This window comes from Tursiops truncatus, chromosome 21 (assembly GCF_011762595.2).
Source record: "Tursiops truncatus isolate mTurTru1 chromosome 21, mTurTru1.mat.Y, whole genome shotgun sequence".
Classification (NCBI taxonomy): domain Eukaryota; kingdom Metazoa; phylum Chordata; class Mammalia; order Artiodactyla; family Delphinidae; genus Tursiops; species Tursiops truncatus.
The window spans coordinates 28547352-28556945 of NC_047054.1; the positions used below are offsets into that span (position 1 = coordinate 28547352).

The 9594-nt window shown below is 45.9% G+C and overlaps 1 long non-coding RNA gene across 2 annotated transcripts in view; it reads right to left on the reverse strand.

The window, feature by feature from the left end:
- The window catches only part of LOC141277528 (uncharacterized), a 43020-nt gene extending 33775 nt beyond the window's left edge, over positions 1-9245 (reverse strand). The window contains exons 1-4 of one of the 2 annotated variants that reach the window (XR_012329040.1): positions 9135-9245; positions 8749-8967; positions 7999-8163; positions 829-895 (exon numbers count right to left, since the gene is read on the reverse strand). This is a non-coding gene — a long non-coding RNA (uncharacterized lncRNA). The remainder of the gene's footprint in view (positions 1-828; positions 896-7998; positions 8164-8748; positions 8968-9134) is intronic. The other variant, XR_012329039.1, reaches the window with a different exon arrangement.
- Positions 9246-9594: the final 349 nt, after the last annotated feature.

The window sequence follows — 9594 nt, forward strand, 5'->3', positions numbered from 1 at the left end:
ATACATAGCATTAAGTAATATTTGGATAAATCCTAAGCCTAGAATACTCAAGCAAACAAATAAATAAAAAAACCTGTTCCACAAAGGAACAGGATAGAAAAGACAGGTATTTCAAGAAAAATATCTCGGCAACCTGGCAGCCTGAGGTTCTACAACGAGCCAGGGATCGAATCTTGAAGGACAGTTGCCTCCGAGGGGTATGTTTTACAACCAAACACTCTTGTCATCCGTCCAGTCCCCAAGATAGACAGATACGTGGTATTCTGGAAAGCACAGAATTCTGGAAGCTTTGGACGAAGCTGACCTGGATCCTAATCCTGAATCTGGTATTTACTAATTGTGTTGTCTTGGGCTAAATCCTTGAAGATCTTCAGTTTCCACAATTATGAAACCAGAATCATACTGTCTACAATTAAGCTGTACATGCTAACTAAATGATCGCTGTTATGTTGATAATATTAATTATCACTACCTTCATTCACGCATCATTGTTAATTGGAAGACATCCTTTCAAATAAGAGAAAAGGAAGGTCACAATTGAGATCTTAAGGAAATGGCACTGAAGATAGAAGCTGATCTCTGAGTTTGGACTTGCCCCAGGGTGTTCTGATAGCTTGGAAAGAAATCTGGGGATTGGAGGAAAGAACGTTGCATAAAGAATGTTAACAAACAGGACTAACATTTCAAAATTTACACATGTTAGGCCAACAAATGCAAAAAGACATAGAAATACCGAGGAGATCCCTTAGTCAATGCTGTCAAAAATGCTCTTATGTATTCACCCAACTGGAGCGCCTTCTAACAAATGGCCACGGAGCATATGGCTACCTTGGGCAGTTTTTCATTATCCCAGAGTCTGTCTGCAGTCCCACGTCGCTAAACTCCATCTGTATCTCTGTCAATGGAAGAAATTTCCATCAGGAAATATCAGCAGGAATCAGGGGAAAGACGTTTCCAATGTACTGAGATCAAAGGAAGTAACAGCGGGGTCCCAGCCCCACCTCCCTTTTTCCCCAACTCCAGCCAAAAAATGTCTGGTTTTCTTTCCCAAAGATTATCCCATCACCCTCTACCGCGCGCTCAGGGGGAGCCCCTGGGTGGTCTTCGGGCATGTGGCGCTGCCCATGACAGACAAGCTTGTATTCTGGGTCACCAGGGCCCTTCCCCTCCCCCACCTGACAGCAGTAAAGAGAAGGGCAGGGGGAAAGGGACCTCCGCCTCCCCGTGGAGACTGCACCAAGGGAATACAAAAACAAACAGCCCTGGTTGTTGGGTTGATATTCCTCCTGTTTTTCAAATCTCTCCGTCCTGCACAGCACCCATGAGGGACAAAAGTGAGGCCGGTTTTGACATCACAGGCAAATGACGTCATGATGCAATGGATACACCTCGTTGGGCAGGGCAGGTGGGTGGGAAAGAAGCCTGCCTCCGTGGTTGGACGTGGGAATAAGAGAAGAACAAAATGCCACTCTTGTACTCCCTTCTGTGTGCTTTGCAGTCTGACCGTTGAGATTTGCATTGCATTTGGAATGGTGTTAGCCATGTTTTCATGCTGCAACCTCGCGTATTTTTAACTACAGACTTAACCAACCATCATGTCAACGAACTAGCTGAAAGTTAAGTATCGAATATGTGCTACTTTTAGAAAATAGACTCAGGATGTGGAACCGCCTCTCCCCCTGCTCTCCTCACTCTCTAAACACTGAACAGAATGAGGGGCAGAGACGAAATGGATTGTATATTGAATTTTCCGGAGATGGGCTCCCTGTATACACATATGTCAATTTCTATGACATATTTATTTTTAAATTTACTTACATGCAGATTGATATGAAGGATCTACTTCAGACCCCAGTTAACCATGTCAGCATTACAGCTCTCCATCTACCTGAGAAGAAGGCTGGGGAAAAACTGTCACTATTTCAACAATCCCATTAATAGCACAGGCCTCATTTAGGTGGTATTTTCCAAGAGAGTCTCATTGATTAAAGAACCTCCAACCAATTATCTTTGGACTTCATAGAACCCATAAATGAGTGAAAACTAATTGCAATTCTCTCTGAGTCAGATACAATGGAAAGAAAGGCTTTCGTAGTGGATTTTGCAAGCTTATCTATCTGAAAAATATGGTGCCCAGAGACAAAGTTATCTAGTCAATGTAAGAGTGTACAGTCCATAAGCCTTCACCAGCAAAGGACACCAGGGCCTAAGTTCCCAACATGGACGTTCAGCCCATGAACTGGGATGGAGGACAAGGAGGACATCAAGACAACTGAGACACAGCCTCTATTTTCACCCCAGCCTTGACTAACTTCCTTCTCACAGACCATCAGAAGTTAGTATTATAAATAAATTTCTTCGTCCTTCAACAAAACACTATATTCTCATCTCCTTGGATATCTGGAGGCACAAACTGAAACACTGACTGATTACTGCCCTGACCCAAAGCATTTCCTATCTTTTTTGGCAGAATAACATGAAACTGCTACCAAAATCTGGTCTGTTTATCTACCCTGCTCCCTATTTTTATATCTGCATTGTCTATAAGATGACAGAGGAGGAATCAGGCTCCCTGATTTCAGACTATACTACAAAGCTACAGTAATCAAGGCAGTATGGTACTGGCACAAAAACAGAAATATAGATCAATGGAACAGGATAGAAAGCCCAGAGATAAACTCACACATGTATGGTCACCTTATCTTTGATAAAGGAGGCAAGGATATACAATGGAGAAAAGACAGCCTCTTCAATAAGTGGTGCTGGGGAAACTGGACAGCTACATGTAAAAGAATGAAATTAGAACACTTCCTAATACCAAACACAAAAATAAAACTCAAAATGGATTAAAGACCCAAATGTAAGGCCAGACACTATAAAACTCTTAGAGGAAAACATAGGCAGAACACTCTATGACATAAATCACAGCAAGATCCTTTTGACCCACCTCCTAGAGAAAGGGAAATAAAAACAAAAATAAACAAATGGGACCTAATGAAACTTACAGGCTTTTGCACAGCAAAGGAAACCATAAACAAGACGAAAAGACAACCCTCAGAATGGGAGAAAATATTTGCAAATGAAGCAACTGACAAAGGGTTAATCTCCAAAATATACAAGCAGCTCATGCAGCTCAATATCAAAATAACAAACAACCCAATCCAAAAATGGGCAGAAGACCTAAATAGACATTTCTCCAAAGAAGACATACAGATTGCCAACAGACACATGAAAGAATGCTCAACATCATTAATCATTAGAGAAATGCAAATCGATACTACAATGAGGTATCAACTCACACCAGTCAGAATGGCCATCATCAAAAAATCTACAAACAATAAGTGCTGGAGAGGGTGTGGAGAAAAGGGAACCCTCTTGCACTGTTGGTGGAATATAAATTGATACAGCCACTATGGAGAACAGTATGGAGGTTCCTTAAAAAGCTAACAATAGAACTACCATATGACCCAGCAATGTCCCTACTGGGCATATACCCTGAGAAAACCATAATTCAAAAAGAATATTCCACAATGTTCATTGCAGCACTATTTACAATAGCCAGGACATGGAAGCAACTTAAGTGTCCATCAACAGATGAATGGATAAAGAAGATGTGGCACATATATACAATGGAATATTACTCAGCCATAAAAAGAAACGAGATTGAGTTATTTGTAGTTAGGTGGAGGGACCTAGAGTCTGTCATACAGAGTGAAGTAAGTCAGAAAGAGAAAAACAAATACCATATGCTAACACATATATATGGAATCTAAAAAACAAATGGTTCTGACAAACCTAGGGGCAGGACAGGAATAATGACGCAGACGTAGAGAATGGACTTGAGGACACAGGGAGGGGGAAGGGTAATCTGTGACAAAGTGAGAGAGTGGCATGGACATATATACGCTACCAAATGTAGAATAGCTAGCTAGTGGGAAGCAGCTCCATGGCACAGGGACATCAGCTCGGTGCTTTGTGACCACCTAGAGGAGTGAAATGGAGAGGGTGGGAGGGAGGCTCAAGAGGGAGGGAATATGAGGATGTATGTATGCATAAAGCTGATTCACTTTGTTATACAGCAGAAACTAACACACCATTGGCAAGCAATTATTCTCCAGTAAAGATTTAAAAAAAAAAAAGATGATAGATACAAATGCCTCTCATTTTTATCTGTCCACATCCTGTTCCCCTTTTAAGGTCCAGCTCTCATTTTGGAAATAAATTCTCCTTCCTGTGAACAACCCGAGGACCCTCCGCCTTCAGCTCTTGATATGCAAATCCCTTCCCATCTTATGTTACCTTCACTTATATTCACGTCTTATTTCTATTGGTCGAATATACCATTTCTCGAGGATTAAATCCATCACTATTCCTTCTCTGTCTTTCCACAGCACCTAATTTTGTTTAATATCTACGAGGCACCCAATAAATGTTGATTGAGTAGTGAATGAATAAACAACATTTAATTAGACAAAATAAATGCAGGGTGTCATTTATAAAATAGAACAATCTATGTTCCATTCCTGCAAATGGGTGGGAGATAAAGCTGTGATAGCGAGACCTTGGCCTGGGTGTGCACGGAAAAACAAAAAGCTCAGGCTTCCCTGGTGGCGCAGTGGTTGAGAGTCCGCCTGCCGATGCAGGGGACACGGGTTCGTGCCCCGGTCTGGGAGGATCCCACATGCCGCGGAGCGGCTGGGTCCGTGAGCCATGGCCGCTGAGCCTGTGCGTCCGGAGCCTGTGCTCCGCAACGGGAGAGGCCACAACAGTGAGAGGCCCGCATATCGAAAAACAAAAAAATTAAAAAATTAAAAAAATATATAAGGAGCTCAAACTGCAAAATTCCAAGCTCTGTTCTCTCTGCAGCCTCCCTGTCTCCTGAACTTACTTCTTGCCACGGTGATACAGGACTCACACCGCTCTCTGGGATACACCATCCATCTTCAAGAGCCCACAGTCACAGGAAGAAGGGAAGAGGAGAAAAAAAAGTTCCTAAGCACATTGCACCATTGGTTTTGACCCCCAGCCAAGGCCTTCCACCCGCAGAAATCTCCCAACTATCACATTTCTACTGCTCTGGCCGATAACGAAGATAATTGTTCCATCCACTTTGTCAAAGCTGAAATGAAAAGAGGGCAAAGCAAAATGATGCCATCGTAAATCACGGGGCTGAGACAGCCAAAGAGGGACAAGATAGCAACTTCATTAAGGGTTATGTATTGTGCCATTAAGTTGGCGGGGGGTCACCTTTCGTGTCACACCCGGGCTCTGTGATGCATTGCCAGCTCTTCTTTCCAATAAAATTAAACGGAGATGTAAAACTGATTAGGGCCATGTTTGCTTCAGCCCGTGGCAAAGGGAACGGTACAGGGGGAATCATTGATAGAAGATTGCCACTGATGCATAATGACAGCAATTTCTCTTCCTGGTCATTTCATTGCTGACCTTGCCCATTAAAAGAAGCCCAGCTGCCTTGGAGAAAGAGACCCTTCATCTCCCCACGACCCCATGGCAGTCCCTGTACCCCTGACCCCTGGTCCTCACCCAAACAACACGACTAGAAATACTGCAAGCTGGAATTGGAGGGGGAGTATTGGTTCCCATGGATATGCACTGTGGACCCTCGATGCCACCGTTAGCATTTTTGTGAACGACTCGACTCTCCAACTGGTTATAGACGATTCTACCCTTCACGAGCTTTTAGACGCCGCCATGCTGAAAATCAGGTGTTGGCCTGCTTGGTCCGAGCCTCAGACTCACAAGGCCAGGGTCTCTCTGTGTCATCTCAGTCGTTGCTGAGGTGTGGAAGCTGCTCACTGTATCCTCACAATCCCAAATTACGCCTTTCAACACTTTCTGAACTCTACAGTTTAGACAACTTCCATGGAGCCAGACTCTTCCCATTGTTCCGTCAACAAATAGTTATTAGGGGTCTGTTGGGCCCCAAGCACTCTGCTAAACATCGAAGGCAGTCATGCCCCTGCCTTCACGGGGCTTCCAGTCAAGTGCAACTTTCCACTGAAATCATATCAGTAGCTCCCGTGGGTTGAATGTTTACCACAAACCAAGCATTGTTCTAGTAATTTACTTGTATTAACTCATTTAATATTCATACCAAGAGAGAATGATTTTTACTATTATCTCCAGTTTATAAAGGAGGAAAGAAGGGGAAATGGAGGCTAAGTACCTTGTCCTGAGACACGTGGGAAATAAGTAGTGGAACCGGGATTTCAGCTGCCGTGAGCTGAAGCCAGGAGCTAAACCCGAAGGAAAATGTTTCATTAATAGTCTCCGTGCTCTCTCTATCTTCTCCTCACCCCCATCAAGCTGCTGATACATCTTATCCCACCTCCAAGAAGAAAGAGTATGTTTTTAGCAAATGGAATTCAATGCTAGGTCTTCGTTTTCCTGTAGGTTAGGTTTGCCAACAAATAAATACCATTTATATCCCAGTTAATAAACATTTTATATCACAGGACGTAAGATCCTATATTTTCTCTTTATTTCACTTGATGTCTGAAGTTGGTACTTCATGGTATATATAAGAAAATGGGCAATGCTTATCTATCCATCCCTCAAACTTTATATCCTGACCTACTATTGGCCAAGATGATGGCAAGTAGTCGTGAAAAAAAACACAGGCAAACAGGGCATCGGGAAACAGCTTTGGCCGTGGCTGTGATCTCCCTGGTGTTACTGGCTCTTCCTCTGTATTTTCAGCCTAACAGTGGGGAGCAGACAACGTGAATCTGATTCTCTGGCCGTTGTCTTCAGAAATCACAGCCGTGAAACACAGATATCAACATGACCTCATTTTCATATTCACTAATATACATATGGCCTCACTGTCATAGCCACCTCCCCAAGCAGTGAAGGGAGATCTCTTTTTTCCAGACTCACTCACCAGAATTTTGCAACCTCAATCTGTCTGTCTGTCTGTCTGTCCCTCTGTCTTTGTCCCACCACTTTCCCGGCTCTGAGGGAATCCAAGGACTGCAGCTGCCCTGAGTGAGAAGGTTGTACACGACAGCAGCCGACCCTCTGCCAACAAAGTGATCAGACCAGAAAGGGACTAAGTTAAACCAGACTGGCTCCACCTACCACATCTAACCGTGAGCCCACATCCTGGGAGTCAAAAGCTCTGAGTAAGATGAAGACAGAGACTCTGCCCATTTTCCACTTGGTGAGTCATGGAGTGTGGAAGGGGATGCCCCGGCCGCCTATCCAGAAACAGCAGAGAAAAGACAAACCCAGAGCGAGCACGCGCCTGTCGTATTACTCCTCTTTGCCCTTGCCTGCCCCTCCGGAACCCCGGCCCTGAGCTCTCCTACAAATGGCCTGATGGTGGTTTTCCCACACACGAGTTCATGAGAGGGAAACCTCTTCTTTGCCTCAAGGGCTCCGGGAAATAAGTTTTCATTTATACGGTGCATTATCGCCCTCACAGAACTTCACAGTCACGAATGACCTACAATCCCTACAACGTTTTGTGAGGTGAGTGTTACTATCCCCTCTTTCCAGACGAGGAAACCCAGGCTCAGAGATGCTCTGGAGGCCACACAGCACTTAGGCCACAGAGTTGGCCTGGACAGATGGACGATCTGCTTCCACAGGAAGAGAATTTCCACCCCTGCCTGGGAGAAGAGGCAAGTTTGCCTAAAAGCAGTTTGCATAGCACCTCCTGGCACACCAGCTGCTCGGGCCACCAGGAACTGTCTCCCCGGAAATGGCCAAGGTAGTAAGCAGGGGCCTCCACCTCCCACCCCTGCCCCACGCCCTCCTTTAATGTTCTCAGGACACTGGGACCTGGCCTTTCTTCCCTCTGTCCAGGCTGGAAATGCCCACTTGGGGCCGGATGCCAAGGCAGCCCCGGGCTAGTCAAGCTCATGGCCAGGACAGCTGTGGGCCAGTTGCCTGCATTGCCTCTTAGGAGAAGTAAGATTGGTAAGAAACGGTCATTATTAACATCCTCACGAAAGACGTGTTATTGACCCTTACCCTTCATTGGCCCTGCAGGAAGCAGATGGGGATTGGGTCACTGCCTCAAGGCTCCTGGAGCAGAGATGCTCAAAGTGGTGGGGCGTGGCGTGTCCCGGCCTCGTCCCCTTCCCGTTCCCTGCCCTGGTCCCATCTGTGTCTATGTGAACAAAGGGTGTGGCCTCACTGAAAAAGAAAAAAAGAGGTTTAGGGAAGAAAATACCTAAAATTGGAGTAACTGTCTTAGCAAAACAGATGGGAGCCTCATGGCAAGCAGTACGTTCAAGAAGGACAAACTTTTATTATTCAGTCAGCAAATGCAAGCTTTCACTCTTAGCATTGTATCTAGACTGGAGGAAACATAAAGACACAAAGCTGCTTCTATTGCTCTTAAAGAGGCTCCCCAGGGTCCCTGGACACCTGCCAGGAGAGAATTCCTGCACCGCAGCCCCAGCAGCCTCCACCCCCCCCCCACCCCCCCCCCACCCCCCCCCGGCCCGGTGCCTAACTGGGCGGTGGCTGGAATTGGAGAGGATGCAGGAAAATAATGGATTCAGTTACTAGGAGACCCTTATCACTTATGTCCCCCAAGCCAGCCGGCAGCGAATCCCTGGAAACTGCTCAAGAGTACCTTCTCCTATGTCCTTATTTAATTTGCCTAAAATGATCGTGGGCCACGAGGCTCGAGAGCTGTAGGTGACTCGGCGCGGTGCGTGGCCCCAGCTGTGTGCTGGCCACTGCCCCCTTCCCTCCCCAGCGGTTTCTCCTCACCTCTTGACCTCCTTCAGGGGTTTCAGATGATGTTCCAGTTGCCCTAAGAGTCCGTCAGGGCACATCAGCCCCTACCGCGGGGACGTGAGGACGCTGAATGTTGGGGCTTGAACCTTCCAGCATCCCCACTCCCAACTCCATCCAGACAGAGCAGCCTCATTTTTTCTCCGTCCGTCCTCCCGGGAGAGCTGTGGATGGTGTCTGGAGAAAGGAATTTCCCTGGGGAAACAGAAACCACTTTTGAGAACCTCTGAGGAGGTTATCTGAGTCAGTCGCGAGCTCCGATGTTTTGTGAAAAAGGATTATTTTCTGTGACTAAAAGTCAATTCGTGAAGGGTTTACACTCACTTTAATGCCCAGCCAGATTCCTGGCACACTTCCCTTACCTCCTTCCTGGGGGTATAGTTCAGGAAAAGAGCCAAGCCCCTTGGTCTCCCAGGCCCAGGTCACTACTGACTCGTCCACGCAATGTTGACTAACTGCTAGGGACCAGGCAGCCTGCCAGCTTTGAGTCAGCGTCTTCTCAAGAATCAGGATTTCTGGAAACTCCCTACGGCCTGGCGCTTAACATCACAGACTTTGGGTCAGACTGACCTGGGTTTCAGCACTAGCTCACCATCTGAGGACCCACAGGAGGTGGCCAAGTCTTTTTTTTTTTTTAACATCTTTATTGGAGTATAATTCCTTTACAATGATGTGTTAATTTCTGCTTTATAACAAAGTGAATCAGTTATACATATACATATGTTCCCATATCTCTTCCCTCTTGCGTCTCCCTCCCTCCCACCCTCCCTATCCCACCCCTCCAGGTGGTCACAGAGCACCGAGCTGATCTCCCTGTGCTAT